At 39.6% G+C, this 18,158-nt stretch overlaps 1 protein-coding gene across 6 annotated transcripts in view; it reads left to right on the top strand.

Annotated features, from left to right (window-relative positions):
• Positions 1-302: 302 nt before the first annotated feature.
• Positions 303-18,158, top strand: part of enox2 (ecto-NOX disulfide-thiol exchanger 2) — a 296,308-nt gene continuing 278,452 nt past the window's right edge. For 3 of the 6 annotated variants that reach the window (XM_053641145.1, XM_053641142.1, XM_053641139.1), the window contains exons 1-2: positions 310-388; positions 17,104-17,183. The gene's annotated coding sequence lies outside the window, so the exon portion shown is untranslated. Of the gene's footprint in view, positions 389-17,103; positions 17,184-18,158 lie in introns of all 6 variants that reach the window. The other 3 variants (XM_053641146.1, XM_053641143.1, XM_053641140.1) reach the window with 2 other exon arrangements.

Genomic DNA, 18,158 nt, shown 5'->3' with positions numbered 1-18,158 from the left:
GAATGGACTATTACACGTTTAAAAGGTTATACATGTATATAAATCATCCACTACACCTAAAATTCCTCATTTCCCGTTCTTTGAAATACTTTTTACTGCCTGTAGATGGTGCTACACACTGTACTGCTGTGTGAACGCGACACGCTGAATCCCAAATAGCTCTATATTATAAACATAGTGCACTAGGTAGAGTGCATCATCCGTGATTTTACATGATACGTAGTGCACTCGTGTAGGCGGCCATTTTGTGATGGGGCGTGCTCCGCGCGTGTTTACATGTGGACTGACAGCGCCGTTGCTGTTCAGAGCAGCTTGCCTAGTAACCAAGCGGAAGTTGAAGTGTCCGAGTGGTCGCGTGCTGCCTTTTCGCCGGTGGAAAAGTTACGCCGTGAGTAGCGCACTGTGTCACTGGGCGTGTTAATAAGTACAACAGGGATATAATAGCGAAAAGAGGACACATTACAAGAATTATTTTTTTTAAACTACGTATTGTATCCTTTTAGCGACTGTGAGTGTCAGTCGGTTAGCATGCTGGCTAATAACGAAAAGGCACGTGAAGTTGAGGCATCGTTGCTTAGTGACGGTTGTTTTTTTTGTTTTTTTAAATAAATTATTATTTCTCTATGTAGCGTGGCTCGTGCAGCTGTTTTGTTCGAGCAGCTTGACTTCTCTTGTAGACAGAGGTTAACAGAATTAACCGAGAATGTGGTTGAATGTGTCGTCATCTTGTTTTCTGAACGAAAGTTTTTATTATATTTATGTTTTTTATCTTCTCACGCCGGTCAATGGGACATCTCTATCGCTGGGAAATCCATTACCCGTTGTTTCTCACGCGGTCAGGCCACGCCCACTCCCACCGTTTAAAGTGCATGCTTATGCTGTTCACGTTTTAACGACACTTCCGCAAAAAGAAAACAAAAGTGCACTAGTCTTTTTAAAAAAAAATTTAAGAAAAGAAAAGAACTACTGAAGCACAGTAAACAGACCCAGGTTGTTTAGGACATGGACACACGGCACACTAGAGGTGCCACCCGATTTATTTATTTATTTATTCATTCATTCATTTATTTTTTCTCAGGAGAAAGTAGCTAATCCACGCTTGAAAAAGCCGCGAGATGACGTCACGTGCGAATTTACATATTCATGACGTGTATATTTGCATATCAAAACGTGCTTCATGAAGAAGATGGAGTTCCTGAACACACTCATAGAATAAAGTGGAGTTTATCAGAATATAAAATGTATCATAAGTTGGTCATGACACTACAGAATAATTGACTGACTCGTTTATAAAATACTGTACAGTCATTTCTATTACGAAGACGAAAAAGTAGTCTTAATAAAAAACTATATAACTGGTCTTATTAGCATAAAACGTAGTAGTGTGGAGATAGACATACGAATGGAAATATTAACGTGCTTTTCTTACTTAATTGTCACCAAGAAGAGCGTTTAAAACTTCAATTCTATTCAGTTTTATTTGTATAGCGCTTTTAACAATGGACATTGTCTCAAAGCTGCTTTACAGAAACATATAAACACAGGATAGAGATTTTAAGCGTGTAAATATATTTTTATTGAGCGAGCCGGTGGTGAGGAAAAACTCCCTGAGATGATATGAAGAAGAAACCTTGAGAGGAACCAGACTCAGAAGGGAACCCGTCCTCATCTGGGTAACACCGGATAGTGTGAAAGTAAAGGAAAGTTCATTGTGGTTTTTATATGAAGTCTGTTGTTTGTTGAACTAGTCCACTGTTCACTAAAAGAGACCCGAGTGCAAAACTGCATGTGGAAATTGCAGTCCCGGGGCCTTATTTATCTTCGAAGAACAAAGGAATAAAACGAAGAACAAAGAAGTGTGAGAGGTGGACAGATCTTGAGACCGCATGATCTGAAAATTAGCAGCTTTAAAGAAAGCCTTAAACTATGCCCACTTGGCATGTTGCGTCATACACGACTGAAAAGCTTTTTTTCATACACACCAAAAGTTTGTGGACACCTGATCATCACACCCATCTATGTTCCCACTTCCCCAAACTGCTGCCACAAAGTTGGAAGCACACAATTGTATAGAATGTCTTGGCATTACAATTTCCCTATATTCAAGATATTTCCACTTGCCTAGATGTCATTTTTAAAGTGTATATACCACATGAGAAAAGGGGAAAAAAAAGGAAAAGGTTGATTAATATAATATCAGGAGAATGTAAACAGTCAAACCGGAGCAACAAACTGCCATAAATGTTTCCGAGTGCCACTAAACTAGAGCGGAAACAGACAAAACCACCGCCATATGGAAACTGGACAAAGTCCATTGAATCATCACTACCTCTCAGTGTGAATGTTCTCTAAACTCTCATTTAACAAGGCCAAGAAAATAGATTCCTGAAGAAACCTGCTGTGTTAGTGATCGTAAAGTAACGTTTAATTGGCCATTTTGCAAGATCGCTTCCTTCATCAGACCCAGATAGCAATGTTTACTCGTACACTCCTCCAGACAGATACAGGCATTTCTCTTCTTCAGTTATGACTGCTGAAGATGGCTGTTTTAATGAATACATCATATCAAGCATTCAGTCGTCGAGTCAGGGATGTGGTGGATCTCGGGAAACACTGGATGTGGCCACCATGCACATACACATTCACACACTCGGGGAGGAAACCAGAAAACCTGGAGGAGACCCACACAGACGCATGAAACTCTGCGTCGTCAGTAACCGGAGTTCAGGAATTAACAAGGAGTCTGGGGCTGTCAGGCAGTGACACGATCTGCTGTGCAGTGCATCACTCATTAACCTTTTCATCTCCAAGGAACCATTAGTGAGTCCATATTTACATTCCTTACCACCTTCCAAACGCTTGTGGACACCTGAACATCACACCCATGTGCTTCTTTCCCAAACTGTTACCACAAAGCACACAATAATAGAGAATGTCTCTTCATTTTCCCTTCACCGGCACTAAGAGGCTCAAACCTGTGCACAAAGCGAGCTCCATGAAGACATGGTTTGAGAAGGATGGTGTGGAACAACTCGAGTGTCCTGAACAGAGCCCTGACCTCAACCCCACTGAACACCTTTGGGATGAACTGGAACACCGCCTGCACCCCAGCCCTCCTCAATCAACATCAGTGCCTGATCTCACTAATGCTCTTGTGGCTGAATGATCACACAATGATCCCCACGGCCACACTCCAAAATCTAGTGGAAAGCCTTCGCAGAAGAGGGAAGATTATTATAACAGCAAAGGAGGGACTAAATATGGAATAGGATGTTCCACAAACACATGTGGGTGTGATGGTCAGGTGTCCACAAACTTTTGGCCATATAGTGTATATACGAATGTATGTGTCATTAAGATGTACATGTCAGTTTCCTTTATAAACCACACTAACTAGAATGGAAACACATCAAACCACTGTATTTTTAAACAGTTTTCCCCAAAATATATATTTTTTTTTTCTCTCAATGTTTTCATTAAATTACAATAATACATTCGTTCCTGTTGCTAATTAGAAGGACCTTACAGATGAATTTCCCAAAACGTTAATTATTGTTGGATCCATGTTAGATTTTATAATTAAAAAATGGCATAAAATAAATTTGTTCCTAACAGTGCATGTTATTTATCAACGAAACAAAGAAGAAATGAAGTTCTGACGAACTCTTGCGAGCACAGTGAAATAAATATTTTAATTCTTGCAACAGCAAAAGTCAACATTTTTGGTTTTATTTAGAGATGGCATGATAACTCTTTTTCTTTTCTGATAGGACACCAATACCGAAACCTCGAGTAGCTGCTGATATTAATACCCAGCTGATTTTTTCCCCCCTTTTAAAACTAGCTTTAAAAATACTCTCTTAATTTAAAAAAAAAAAATATGACTGACAAAAACCTCAGCTTTCATACAAAAATCACCTACTGTACATGGCAAATATAATAAAGTATACAGTGTAAATATAATACAAATCAAGCCTAACCAGATACCATACAATCAAGTTTATTATATTTATATGTAAATGTTACCTGTTCCAAAAAAAAAAAAATCTCTTCCAAATTAAATTCCAATCTTTTCCCTTTGTTACAGGATGAGATCAGATTCATACTTTTATTTATTTCTTTGTTTATTTATTTTCCTCCCCTCCGATATCCGCTTCACTAATTTTTGTTGGCATCGGCCCGATACCGATCCTGGCTATCTGATCTCTAGTTTTATAATGTATGCTAATGTGTGCATGTTCAATTAGACAGCACATCATTTGCATAAATACATGCAAATTATTATCCTGAGCTCGGGTTATCATCTGCAAAGTTTCACATGTTCTCCCCGTGTCCGTGTTGGTTTCCTCCGGGTTCCTCGGTTTCCTCCTACCTCCCAAAACACATTCCAGCTGAGACTAATAAATTTCATCTAATCCCTATTAAAACACCGAGCATACACCAGCCTGCACGACGTCCCTTTCACAGTAAACAGTTGCAGCACATATTCTTTGTGAATGAATTAAAACAACACCAGCTGTTTTTCCCCCTCAGTAGATATCTCACTGCCTGGTCGTAGCTGCCAACTAATTAGTAAGTGGAGCAATTACTTACTGCACAACAGCAAACTGGAATATAGATTTGTGTTTTGGAGATTGGAGAAAACTTAGTAAATAAATTCATCCCATCATTATGCAAAGAAAACAATTTCACTGTGCTCTACTGTATACGTGACCAATGAAGACTCATTATCATTATCATCATTAAAAATAAAACCAAACATTCAGGTTTATATATATATATATATATATTACACGCACACACACACACATGCATTTGTACACATTTATATAGAATGATATTGAAGACACTTCAGTTTCGGAGTTTAAACAGGGCGGTTTAATGGAGGAACTGAAATGTTTTGCTGTCACTCAGATCCTCTTGCATTCATATTCGCTCCTGCTGTGAGTATAGCAGAGTCTGTTCAAAACCTCCCAGCACAAATCAAAAACAGCGTACCTGTAGTCTGAAAGCTAGATCCAGGGATCATGCTGCTAAATGTAGGCAAGAAGTTTCATGCTGGGTGTGCATGATGTTTGTCTGAAACGCGCGAGGCGGGACTGTGATCTCCCCAGCCATGGTAGTACTTTCTTTTTTTCTTATCATGCCGCATGGCTCGCTGCACCGCCTTTGTGATCGGCTTCCCCATTAGATTTTACACTCCCATGCATCCTTACTATTTTCAGAGAGCAGAGGACGGCGAGTGACGCAAGGAGCACGAGTGTCAGTTGCACAGACGGCATGTCCACACTGCTTGTTCTTCTGGCACTGTTTACCATCTTAGCAACACATGAGAAACATTCGCGTTCGCCGCTTCCAGGACATGGCTGTCAGGATTCTCCAAACTGTTTCTCCAGACTGACGAGCAGCTGTTTACACAGAATCTGATCAAAGCCTGGATTACAGTGAGGTTACGTTTTTGTTTGTTCGAGGTCGAGAGTTGTATATCGCCGCATGTCCTCTTAGAAACCAGAGAAAATGTCTTCGTGTTCCTTTGTATTCGTTTTTGTTCCCTCTTAGAAAATTTCGAAACCTTAAGGGTCATTCGGTTTCCTTAAAAGCTTTATGTAGGATCCTATCAACAGAATGCTTTTGAAGGAGAACCCTTAAAGAACCTTTGAGGAACTTATAAGAGAAAAATGGCCTCCATTGGTCTTTTTGGACAAATGGTGCTCATGTAGGACGGCACGGTGACACATACTTCAACGGGGGTGCATTTTTGTTTGTTTGTTTGTTTGTTTGTTTGTTTTTTTTTTACTTTGCTTTACCTTTAGTGTTCAGAACACCTGCCTTCGCACTCTGTATTAAGGATATTGTTTAAACGCAATAGCCCGGGCATTGAGAACTGACAGAGGTTAATTTTTTTTATGTTTACTTAATCTAGGCTACTTAAGTCAGGACACACAATAGGCATCTCTCACAGGGAGCGAAAACAAGCATGGCGGATGGTGGAGTTGCAACCCTAGACAAGGAAGAAGAATTCATCCCCAAAAAGAACGGCAGATCAGGTTCGAATCAGACGTCTGTGATTTGAAATCTGTGTCAAAAACACGATCAATGGGTACAGTTTAGTATTTGATGATGGTCAGGATGACTTTTTCGGCTTGCACGGCTCTCGAGACCGTATTCTGATGTGACTCGTGGCCCTAAAGGTAGTGTTGATTTGTTACTGTTTTCATATCGTCGTTTATAACGTTGAACATCATCATATCGTTTTAAGTTTACGGTTATCGCCTATTCCAAACGTAGGAGTACAGCTCCAAGGTCATCGGCTCGATCCTGAGCTCGACTTATGATCTGCATGGGTTTCCTCTGGGTTCTCCGGTTTTCTTCTTCCTCCCCAATAAACATGCCGTTAAACGGCAAGTCTAAATTTCCCCCATGTGTGAATGCATGGTGTCCTGTAATGCACCATCCACGGCTTATTCCCGCCTCATAATTATTGTTCCCCGGATAGACTCCTGATCCACCGCAATTGTGAGCAGGACAAGGCACTTACTAAAGATGAATGAATGAATGAATGTTTCTCTTGTATCAATTTTCCACTGTCTCACCCCCCGTTCAGTGATTGTTCTTCCAGCTACACGCACAGAATGTCTAAATGTGCCTCAAGGCCTGACGTGGTTCTTTGACGCAGGCACATTTTATTAATCCAGTATGATATTAGAAGAGCTAAAGTGGCCCAGTGACAGTGTGATTAAAATGGACCTGAAGTAGGGTAATACTTAATTGGTGTGACGGAACTAATATCAGCTGAGTCCTGCTTCTAGAGTGACACGTTCATTTGCCGGGTGAGGTTCGTAGCGGTGTGTGTGTGTGTGTGTGTGTGTGTGTGTGTGAAATGAAGGGAAACCGACTGCTCAGCAGAGCTGAAGTAGTGAGTTGTTTCCCTGCCGTTCTATTAGTGATTTCAGACCACTGAAGCACACCCTTTTATAATCCTGGAACAGACAACGTGATTCTGCTTATATTTCGAGAGTGCCGCTCTGTCAATAGGCTTTGGTTAAATTTGGCAGCTCTGATCGCTGATAGGAAGGTTGCTCATTTTATCGTTGCCCCAGTATTCTGTTTTTGAATGAAATCTCTAGTGTTAGGGCTGATTCAGTCTTTATGAAAGGAACTGACTGAAACAAGCCTGGGACTGTCGTTGGCTTTTTTTTTGTTGTTTTTTTTTAGACATTAGACGGCTGCCTATTAAACCAAGTGGGGTTTGTGTGTGTATGTGTGTGTGTATGTGTGTGTGTATGTGTGTGTGTATGTGTGTGTGTATGTGTGTGTGTGTGTGTGGCATTAGGTGAAAGCATGTATATTGTTGTTAAACAAAAAGAAGGCACTAGGGATGTCGCAATTCCCCTCCATTTTCAATACAATGCTAACATTACATCTTTTGAGGACTGTCTGATGTTTAATTTTTACATCCCTAGAATTACCCAAGCGACGGTCTGCAAGCGTCTGTTTTTAAAGCTAATGGACGTAAGATTTTAAACTAGTGAACATTTCATAACGGGTCATGCTGCGTTGTTCTCCGCTTCATGCTGATCTAGAAGTTTCATGCTGCTTGATCAACCAAATGATCCTGAGTTGTGATACTTCCTGACCATTTGACAGTGTTCGATATGGTCAGTCAAACAAGACTCCTTTGTCCATTCTCACAAGCCTTGGAAATAGTGGCACGACATGGCAGGGATTTGCTTCCTACCTGGAGGGACGGTCGTATCAGGTGCCATTCATATCTATTCAAGGCAGACTCTCCAGTGGTGTCCCACAAGGCTCAGTACTAGGGCTTCTTCTGTTCTCCCTCTATACCCACTGTGAGATTAGTTAAAGTTAGGAATGTCCCTTCTGCTAATTTTATTATTCAAATATCCGTAAGAGGTAATGAATGATATTCGGTTAATCGCTAGGAGACTGGAAGCCATCTTTATTGGGGCATAATCATGGATAATTTTCCTTTTTTTAATACGTTTGACAGAGATCATATAGAGGAATAATAGACAGAAATGTTAAACGCACAGCAGAAGCTTTACTGAAGGTCAGCTCAATATTTCAGACTGTAGTCTGCAGTGTCGCATGCAGTGAGATAAAGATCTGTCCGCTTTTTAGTACCGATGCACACTAACTTGTACACCATGACAGTGCTGCTGATGTCATCAAACTGTTGCCAGATGACTTTATTATTATTATTATTATTATTATTTATTCTTTGGGCCTCAGACGGATACTGAAATAGCTCATGTCTTAGCATGTTATCACCTGTGTCTTGAAATTCCAGCAGGACAGAGCTGTGTATGCCTTTTGACGTGCATCCCTATAAACACTGATGCTTGGACCCCCCACCAATGAACCCCCATCACCCTGAAGGGATTGATCAAACCTCGCACTGCACCACTCTCCCTGCAGCGGCTCGACCGGACTTGCCATCCCTCAATGTACCACCAGGACGGCATTCATCAAGACTCTGGCACCCAGGTGGTAGAATGAACTTCCCCTGGCTGTCTGAATAGCTGAGTCACTGTCTGTCTTCAAAGACTGATGACCTACCTCTTTACCAAGCACTATATCCAGCGGGGGGGGGAAAAACCCTGACTTGTGCTTTGTTTTCATAGTTGTACAAGTTCTCTCTAACAGGGTTTTAGCTGGATGGTATTGTCAGATCCTGACTTATGTGACTTTTTTTTTTTTTTTACTAGCATGTGGATATGTTTTTGATGAAGTGGATAAAGGTATCTGCTAAATGGTGGAAACGTATTTTGTTCTCCGGGACTTTTTCCTATCCGAGCTGACATATGGCCGACGTCCACTAATTCTGACGTAAAATATTTCAGTGGATCGTACCTGTATGCCAGATCTGATCGTTTTCAGGTTGGTACCTGTACTGTATTCATATCTGATACAGTCCACCATCAGCCCTGATCCCCATACTCAACACACTTTGAGGGAAATGAAACTGACAGTCTTTTGCAGTCTTCTTCCAGGGGTTGTACCTGGCATCTTTGTAGGCACAGCAGGAGGCTTTATTCTCCATCTTACACTGTTTTCATGCTGATCTTCTGATCTACTTTTTAATGAAGTAGGTTTCTTTTACTGTAGTGTAATCTGTCAGGGTTGGGATATACAATGTGTTTAAAGTGCACCTATTATGGTTTTTCGAATATTCCCTTTCATGTAGTGTGTTATAGAGCTGTTTGTGAGTGTAAAAACTCTGCAGAGTTTAAAAAAATCAAAGTGCAGGACAAACGGAGTTATTGACTCCTAAAAGAAGGAACCGATTCTGAACAGCTGAAACGATTCATTAGTGATTCCAGACTTACTTCCTGTACTAATCTACGTAGGTTTGTAACAAAAAGCCCCGCTTCTGGTCTTCATCGGCTGCTCGCTCACAGCGGTAGACCAATCCCCAACAGACTGGGACATCTGACCAATCAGAGCTCTCTGCTCTCTATGCTCTCTGAAAGGAGGAGTTTCGAATGAATCCTTTAGAACGAATCATTTAACGAGTCGTTTATGACACTGGGGGAAAAAGGTAATGCTGCAGTTTAAATTATGAGCACGTTAAAGTGGTTTTTAACCTTGGATGTATGTAAATCTGTTGCATGAGAGCTTTAAAACAAAATTAGGCACGTTTCAAAACCATAATAGGTGCACTTTAAAGTTGAATAGGGAAAAGAAAAGTATGTATGTTATGCCTCTTTGTATCGTACTATATTGAGTCCTTGTAGCTGCTCACATTCAGTTCATGCTGTAGTGTATGTAATGGGGTTTTGTTTGACTACCGACACGGACTCTCTCATTACAATTCACGTTTCATTCTGAATGCTGCAGTGTGTGGCCATCCTGATGATACCACGACCACGTAGTCTATTTACGCTTCAGTCTTACTGATGGTGGGATGAATTGTATTGCTGTATTTATTCTGCAGATTCTCTCACCTGAAGTCTCATCTCTTCTGAGAGCACTTGAACATTTTTTTTTTTCAGAAACACTCTCAGGTTTCCCCCATTGAGTGTCTATGCACATAGAATATATATAGTATATTTAGATGCGTTCCTCTTCACGATACAATTAACCTGAAGCAAACCTCCTTCTCGCGATCTGTTGCTGTTGTCAATGTGTATTAGGTAGTGATCAGTGCTGTTACTGGTATTAGGTATCGGTCAAATAAGATGCTCATTTACTTGTACTCGTAGAAATGCTTTGATACTAACATCCGATACCATTGTACTATGATGTCATGCTAATGAAATGACCACACAAAATGACGTCAGTCTGGACTTACGGTCCGTTCAGACCGTGTTGGAATTACCGTAACGAATAGACGACAACCCGGATGTCCTACTCAGATATGTTCACGTCCTCTGACTCGGACTTGCGCGTCTCTGTACGCCAAAATGACTCCGTATGAGACGATGGTGTCGACAATTGCAAAATACACACGCTGTGTATCTTTCGTTTATTTTCGGATTAATCTTGAATTATTAAGTCGTTAATAATAGTCAATTATATGAGTTTTTACACAGAAATATTATGAGAACTACTTAAGTCCGTTTTACTGATGAAGCCGTCGCTATTTTGAGTGTTTCCACATGACAGTGCAGCGGTCGGGTGGTACAAGTCGGAGCTTGTATAACTTGATAAAACATCTTACATATTAAACTCAGCAGGACGTTTTCATTCATTACTAGTAGCACATAGCAGTGATAATGCAGACTAGGCAAGAAACAAAAGTCTACAGACCATTCTAATTGAGTACAAATGAAAGCCATTAGGTAGGGGGTTGCTCAGCGATTAAGACGTTGGACTACTGATCAGAAGGTCACAAGTTCAAATCCCAGCTCTGCCAATCTGCCACTGCTGGGCCCTTGAGCGAGGCCCTTAACCCTCAACTGCTCAGTTGTATAAATGAGATCAATGTAAGTTGCTCTGGATAACAGCGTCTGCCAAATGCCGTAAATGTAAATGTGGTGTTCTTGACAATCAGTCAATATCGGCCATTAAAGCGAAGGGATTGCAATGTAATGAAAACAAAATGTTTACTTAGAACTGTACAAAAGCGTTTTCCGTGAACAAAACCCACTCTTCTCCACTGCAACCTGCTCGATACAAGGTAACTAATGTAGCTAGTGAATGCACTTCATTTAAGATCAACTTGCTAATGTTATAATGAACAAGTCTATGTGCGCGTTTCATGGCCACTGTTTAAAACAGTAAACATAAAACGAGCCAAATAAAATGTTCTTTGATATCCGAGATGATTAATACTGAGTAGGTAGGATCAAAGCAAGTAAACACAAATGGAATTAAGACGTGTGGAGTATTCCTGTTTTAGTCACATTATGGAAGTGTATTACAGACATGTACACACCTTAATCACACTGTTAACGTCGTGTGGGAGTTTTCACCACATTTTGTGACAGGACACGTACACACACGGCAGCGCTCAACCGTTTAACGGCAAACGAGAGCACGGCCGCGTCCGAAACCGCATACTTACCTACTATATAGTAGGAGAAATACACGTATATCAGCTACTATATAGTAGGAGAAATACACGTATATGAGCTACTATATAGTTGGAGAAATACACGTATATCGGTTGCTATATAGTAGGAGAAATACACGTACATCATTTACTATATAGTAGGAGAAATACACATACATCATCTACTATATAGTAGGAGAAATACACGTATATCAGCTACTATATAGTAGGAGAAATACACGTATATCAGCTACTATATAGTTGGAGAAATACACGTATATCGGTTGCTATATAGTAGGAGAAATACACGTACATCATCTACTATATAGTAGGAGAAATACACGTATATCAGCTACTATATAGTAGGAGAAATACACGTATATCAGCTACTATATAGTAGGAGAAATACACGTATATCAGCGACTATATAGTAGGAGAAATACACGAATATCAGCTACTATATAGTAGGAGAAATACACGTATATCAGCTACTATATAGTTGGAGAAATACACGTATATCAGCTACTATATAGTTGGAGAAATACACGTATATCAGCTACTATATAGTTGGAGAAATACACGTATATCGGTTGCTATATAGTAGGAGAAATACACGTACATCATCTACTATATAGTAGGAGAAATACACGTATATCAGCTACTATATAGTAGGAGAAATACATGTATATCAGCTACTATATAGTAGGCAAGTACACGGTTTGGGACGCAGTCCACAGATTCAAGCAGTCGTCTATTAGCATGTAGAGCATGACAAATAATTAATAGGAACTTGAAGTGTTCATAAAAATGAAAACTACACGTGATCAACTGTATGTCGATACGTGAAATTCTGGAGGGACGTCGGACGGCGTGACGTGGGGACGTAAAGACGTGTGCCGTTAATCAATCTATGTTCTATAACATGTAACACGGGAACATGAAAGGAATATTCTAAAAGCGACTCATGTAAACACCTTAATCACAATATTGTCTTATTCAGAATAAGGTCAATGATTAGATTACTGCTGTCCGTGTAAACGTAGTCAATGAAAAGAAATTGTCACAGCACCAGGCTCTAACTTATTTTAACTAGGTTTAACTTAATTTGACACAAAAAACTAAGCTTCAAAAGAGACATGTCTGTAAACCCAATTTGATTTCTTTCCTTATAAAAATGATGGACACTTTCTTTCATTTGCATTTCTATTACAGACAGTCCTCTAAAGGACAGACTGTATGATTGAGAAGTTAAGCTTTTTCCTGAAAGATGTATGTTGGCCTCCATTACCTCGGAGCATGCTAACATAAACTGTCGAGTGAAAAGGTTGCGCATTAACCATTCTGTAATGCGTGTCAGCCTTTTAAAAGCTCATATCAGGTTGCCTCACAGCTCAGCCCCTTCAACAAGCCTTGTTTAAAATTATTTATTCCATTGTGGCGGCGCCCCGTGTATCTGAAACTACGTGCCGTGTCTTTAATCCTCAACTATCCTCGTTCCAAATTGTATCGTTTTGGATTCGGATCTTTTCGCGTCTCCCAGCCTTTTGCTTTAATCATCCTTTTATTTGATGGTTTTTTCAACCTCGTCCCAGATGCTCGACCAGTTCCGAAGTGTTATTTTGGGATTTAAGTGTAAAGTGTAAAAGAAGTGACTGCGATAGTGTAGAATTGGAACTGACCACATGATGAAATATTACTTGCCTCCTAACCGAATTTATTTATTGCTCGCTGTGTTAATGTTTTTGTTGTTGTTGTTGCACAGACTGTTAATTTATGCTGTTTGTAACTCACTCAGAGTCGAGCAGAAAATCTTCAGTCTTGAAGACGTCAATCTGTTTCTCACCCTTTGTTTATTTCCTTCATTTTGTTTGGGTAGTAACAAAAAAATTTCCATCGAGAACACTAACGAGTTTTCAGTTTGTCTCTCTGGGCTAATGTAGATTAATTAATTACCCAAGAACCCCTGGTGATCTCTTTTTATAAGAGGATATAATCACAATACTGTCTTATTCAGATTAAGGTCAATAATTAGATTACTGCTGTCCATGTAAACACAGTCAATGATTAGCTTTTACGGAAGGAGTCTCCAGTGTCGGCGCTTTATCACAGTCAGAGGTCAAGCCGTAACGTTTACGTTTTCTGTCATGGACCGAGTGCTTTGCAGTTTCGCAGTAACGAGCTGCATTATCTTTTTGTTTCTTTCATTAACTTGACGCGAACGTTCTAGCTGCCCTAATGTAAGTGATAACCCATATGAACTTATTTCATGGAGGTTCCACAACAGTAAATGTAACTATAAACGGATAAAAACGACGACATGTTATTCTTTAATAACGACAAAATCGTTTAGGAAAACTTGCTGTGGTATAAGAGGAACGAAACTCTTCTGTGCGTGTTTATTTATTTATTTATTTATTTTTTATTTGTTCTATATCATATTGCTAAATTATTGATGGGCCACAGTGTATTAACTTGCATTTCTGTTAAAAAAAAAAACCCCCACACAGCTCCAGCCTCTAACTGGTTTTGAATAGGTTTGGATGGCAGTCACGTCAAAATCACAATTCAAATGGAATAATTCAGACGGGTCATAAAATGCGTTCTGTATGAGCTCTGAGAATCCATTAGCCTCTGTTCTTGTCACACGTTTTTGTAAATTTATCTCTCTGAATGTCGTCATTGGGCATTTCCAGGTGCTTTATGTAATACGAACACGCCACACTCTTGCTCTTTTTGCCTAAAGCATAGAAACACAATGAGCGTTTGCTTTTCACATTCATATGATAAGGTAATCAATGAACCGTAGTGCTTCGCGGAGTGTGTGTGTGTGTGTGTGTGTGTTAAATATAAAAAGCTTCCTGTCACCGCCAGGTGTTACGCACGGGCTCGGCTTTTGAGAAAGCTTCCACTTTGTATTTGCGGCTGATTAATTGTACATTGAAATAAATGGCACGTCTATCTGCTTCTTTGTTCGGCATTACATTTTGCCTTATTACTCAAGCAGGGCAAAGTGATAAAACCCTGAAATGACCCCACTAAGCAGCAGTTTTATATGTGCAACGGCCAAACCGTGAGCCTTTAGATGAGAGCTGTGTTTGATTAAAATTTTTTAAAAAAGCCTGTCCTGCAAGGCACAAATATGAAACCGCTGCTTGGTTATAGCTTCATGAAGTAAAATACTGAGGTGTCGATGTGCGTGAGAGACAATGGGCATCACAGTGTAGAAACAATATAAACAAACCTTCCTATCGCTTTTACTGGTCTTGGAAACAAAAAAGTTGCACAGGGAGTCTCTGACATTGAAAATGTAATGAAATGAAGGCCAAGATCTCACCGTGAGAGACCGCGAGCGCAATCATTTGACTGTGCTGAAATGTCAGACGTAAGGGGAAATTAATGAGCAAGTGGAGGTTCACTCAGGTGACATTTGAGCAAATGGCTTAAAAAATATGGGTCTGATAAACATGTGATTCTTCGGAATAGGCTCCTTTTTTTTTTTTTTTCCTATAACAGCAAAAAAAATGTTATCAACCACCATAAGGTGCAATTCAGCTTGATGTGAAGTGTACAGTGCCCTCCACTAATATTGGCACCCTTTGGTAAATATGAGCAAAGAAGGCTGTGAAAAATTGTCTTTAATTTTTAATCTTTCAAAAAAAAAAAAAAAAAAAAAAAAAATTCACAAAAACACTGCTGACATGGATAAACAATTGCAAACACAGCACAGGTTTATACAAAATATATATAAAATTTAATTGTTAAATATAGGTGTGCAACAATTATTGGCACCCTTTTAGTCAATACTTTGTTCTACCTCTCTTTGCCAAGATAACAGCTCTGAGTCTTCTCCTATAATGCCTGATGAGGTTGGAGAATACATGACGAGGGATCTGTTGAGACCGTTCTTCCATACAGAATCTCTCCAGATCCTTCAAATTTCGAGGTCCATGCTGGTGGACTCTCCTCTTCAGTTCACCCCACAGGTTTTCTATGGGTTTCTAGTCAGGGGACTGGGATGGCCATGGCAGGACATGATTTTGTGGTCAGTAAACCATTTTTGTGTTGATTTTGATGGATGTTTTGGATTATTGTCCTGCTGGAAGTTCCAAACACGGCCCATTTTAATCTTTCTGGCAGAGGCAGTCAGGATTTCATTTAATATCTGTTGATATATTTGATGGACTCAATGATGTCATGTATCCTAACAGAATGTCCAGGTCCTCTGGCAGAAAAACAGCCCTAAAACATTAAAGAGTCACCACCATATTTAACCGTGGGCATGAGGTACTTTTCCATACGGCTACCTCTCTGTGTGCTCCAAAACCACCTCTGGTGTTTATTGCTAAAAAGCTCTATTTTGGTTTCATCTGACCATAGAACCCGACTCCATTTGAAGTTCCAGTAGTGTCTGGCAAACTGAAGACGCTCGAGTTTGTTTTTGGATGAGAGTAGAGGCTTTTTTCTTGAAAACCTTCCAAACAACTTGCGGTGATGTAGGTGACTTCGGATTGTAGTTTTGGAGACTTTCTGACCCCAAGACGCAACTCACTTCTGCAATTCTCCAGCTGTGATCCTTGGAGATATTTTGGCCACTCGAACCATCCCCTTCACAGTGCGTTATAGACACGCGTCCAATTCCAGGTTTCTTCCTAACATTTCCAGTTGACTGGAACTTCTTAATTATTGTCCTGATGCTGGAGTCTCCTTCTATAAATGCAACACCATGTTTCTTTACAGACACGATGCATCGTGATGCAAAAATGTGACTACATCGTGCAAAATGTACTATATCAGCATTCTATTAATTATGCACATAAACAATGCAATTGCACTGTTTGAACACCAGACATCCCAAATTGCGCGACCCACAGAGTTCAGATATATAGAGAGCACACTGGTCACACAATCACGTTCCTTCTTGAAGAGCCTGTGAGATCTAGTTTGAGGTCGACTGATAACGTTGATGATATGTTATACGGTCACACGACCATGTTATGTTGGTTAAAAAGAGCTCTTGTTGCTGGTGTTGTTTGAAAGTACTCATTAGTGCCATTAGTGTGATCTGTGGTGCCGGAGAAACCGGCATTTTAGCCAACTTTGGAGCTCTATTGCTGCTACGGAGCGCATTATGTTTTAGTCCCCAGGTCAGGCACTTTGTTTAGTCAGCCTAAAGTTTTAGTATGATTGATTTATTTATTTGTTTGTTTGTTTATGTACTTTCTGAACCTGTAGTACATTACTGTTTACATTATTCAACTTGTGTTTGTAGCAGACAAAAAAAAAAATTCATTGTTTTTGCAATGTTTATAATATAGAAATGAAAATTTTGTTAAAGTTTTGGAACAAATTGGAAATCTGTTGGAAACAAATCAACTATTAACGATCTTTAAATAACAGCAGATTAGCATATTAGAATGAGCGCATTAATATAAAGTTGTCGATTTGTCTTGCCTTGATGTTTAAGTATTGGATATTTAAATAAGAGACATGGACCGAAGTCTGCTTGAAGACATCAGAGTTAAATAATAATAATCCTATCAAATTCGATCCATAGTGTATACTGTTTTTTTTTTTTTTCCCCCCAGTGTGCACATCACTCGAGATCTTCACAGCATCAATCCTTGAAGAAACATCACAAAAGCCGTTGTTGACACCGAGGGCAAAGGTGATCCATTATTATCTACGACATTACCTGCCCAGTCACTGTGTGTTTTATGGTTAACTGGTTTGAGAACGTGTGTTGCCTTGCGCAGTAGATTTTCTGATTGTTAACTTTCTTCTACTGCAAAGGTTGCTGCGTGACTCATATTTTTTCCTCTGTGATATCGATGTGCATCAAGGCTTTCTATTGAGTTCATTGCGAGGATTCATTGTCCTTGTAATGGCTGCAGTTTATGGATTTGTCTCAGCTTGAGATGGATTACTATCACCGTGTTTTCTTTTACTACAGCAGAGCAGCACCGAGTTTGGAAATAGTTTGAACTTGGTAGTTGGAGTGTTTTTTTTTTGCACTTTAATTAGATGAAAGACTGGTACAAGGCAAAAATCACTGACGGGGTGGTGTGGTGAAACCTGACATGAATACGAGTTACTGTTAGAACCTCAGAGTTGATTATTTTCCTATAAGAAGTGTTTTATTCATCTTGTACCACAAAAAATACCACCAGTTACAATTTCTTATTCATTAAATGTATATTTATTAAAAATGATGGCATTGTTTTAATCCATTTATAGTTACATGTACACTTGCATTTGGCAGACGCCCTCATCCAGTGCGACATACATTTATCTCATCTATACATCTGAGCAGTTGAGGGTTAAGGGCCTCGCTCAAGCGACCAACAGTAGCAGCTTGGCCAATTAATAGTCCGGCGTCTTAACCACGGAGCTACCACTGCCCAAAAAATGTTCATTGCTTTGCAATGTCTGTGAAAGAAGTTTGGGATAATATAGGAGAACTAAGCACTTCATTCCCTGCTGAAATTCATTATATATCTTTCCTCATGTTTTTTATTTTTTTAAGTGAATACTCTAGAGGTACTGTCCAGTGCTGAAACTCTTTTCATCCATATTATGGAGGTATTCTTAATAAAATGTTGGCGTAGACCCACCTACTTTATAGTAAAAAAAAAAAAAACAA

The sequence above is a fragment of the Ictalurus furcatus genome, chromosome 14 (assembly GCF_023375685.1).
Source record: "Ictalurus furcatus strain D&B chromosome 14, Billie_1.0, whole genome shotgun sequence".
NCBI lineage: Eukaryota > Metazoa > Chordata > Actinopteri > Siluriformes > Ictaluridae > Ictalurus > Ictalurus furcatus.
Note: the sequence above shows the minus strand (reverse complement) of the source record. Positions and strands in the feature narration are given on the sequence as shown.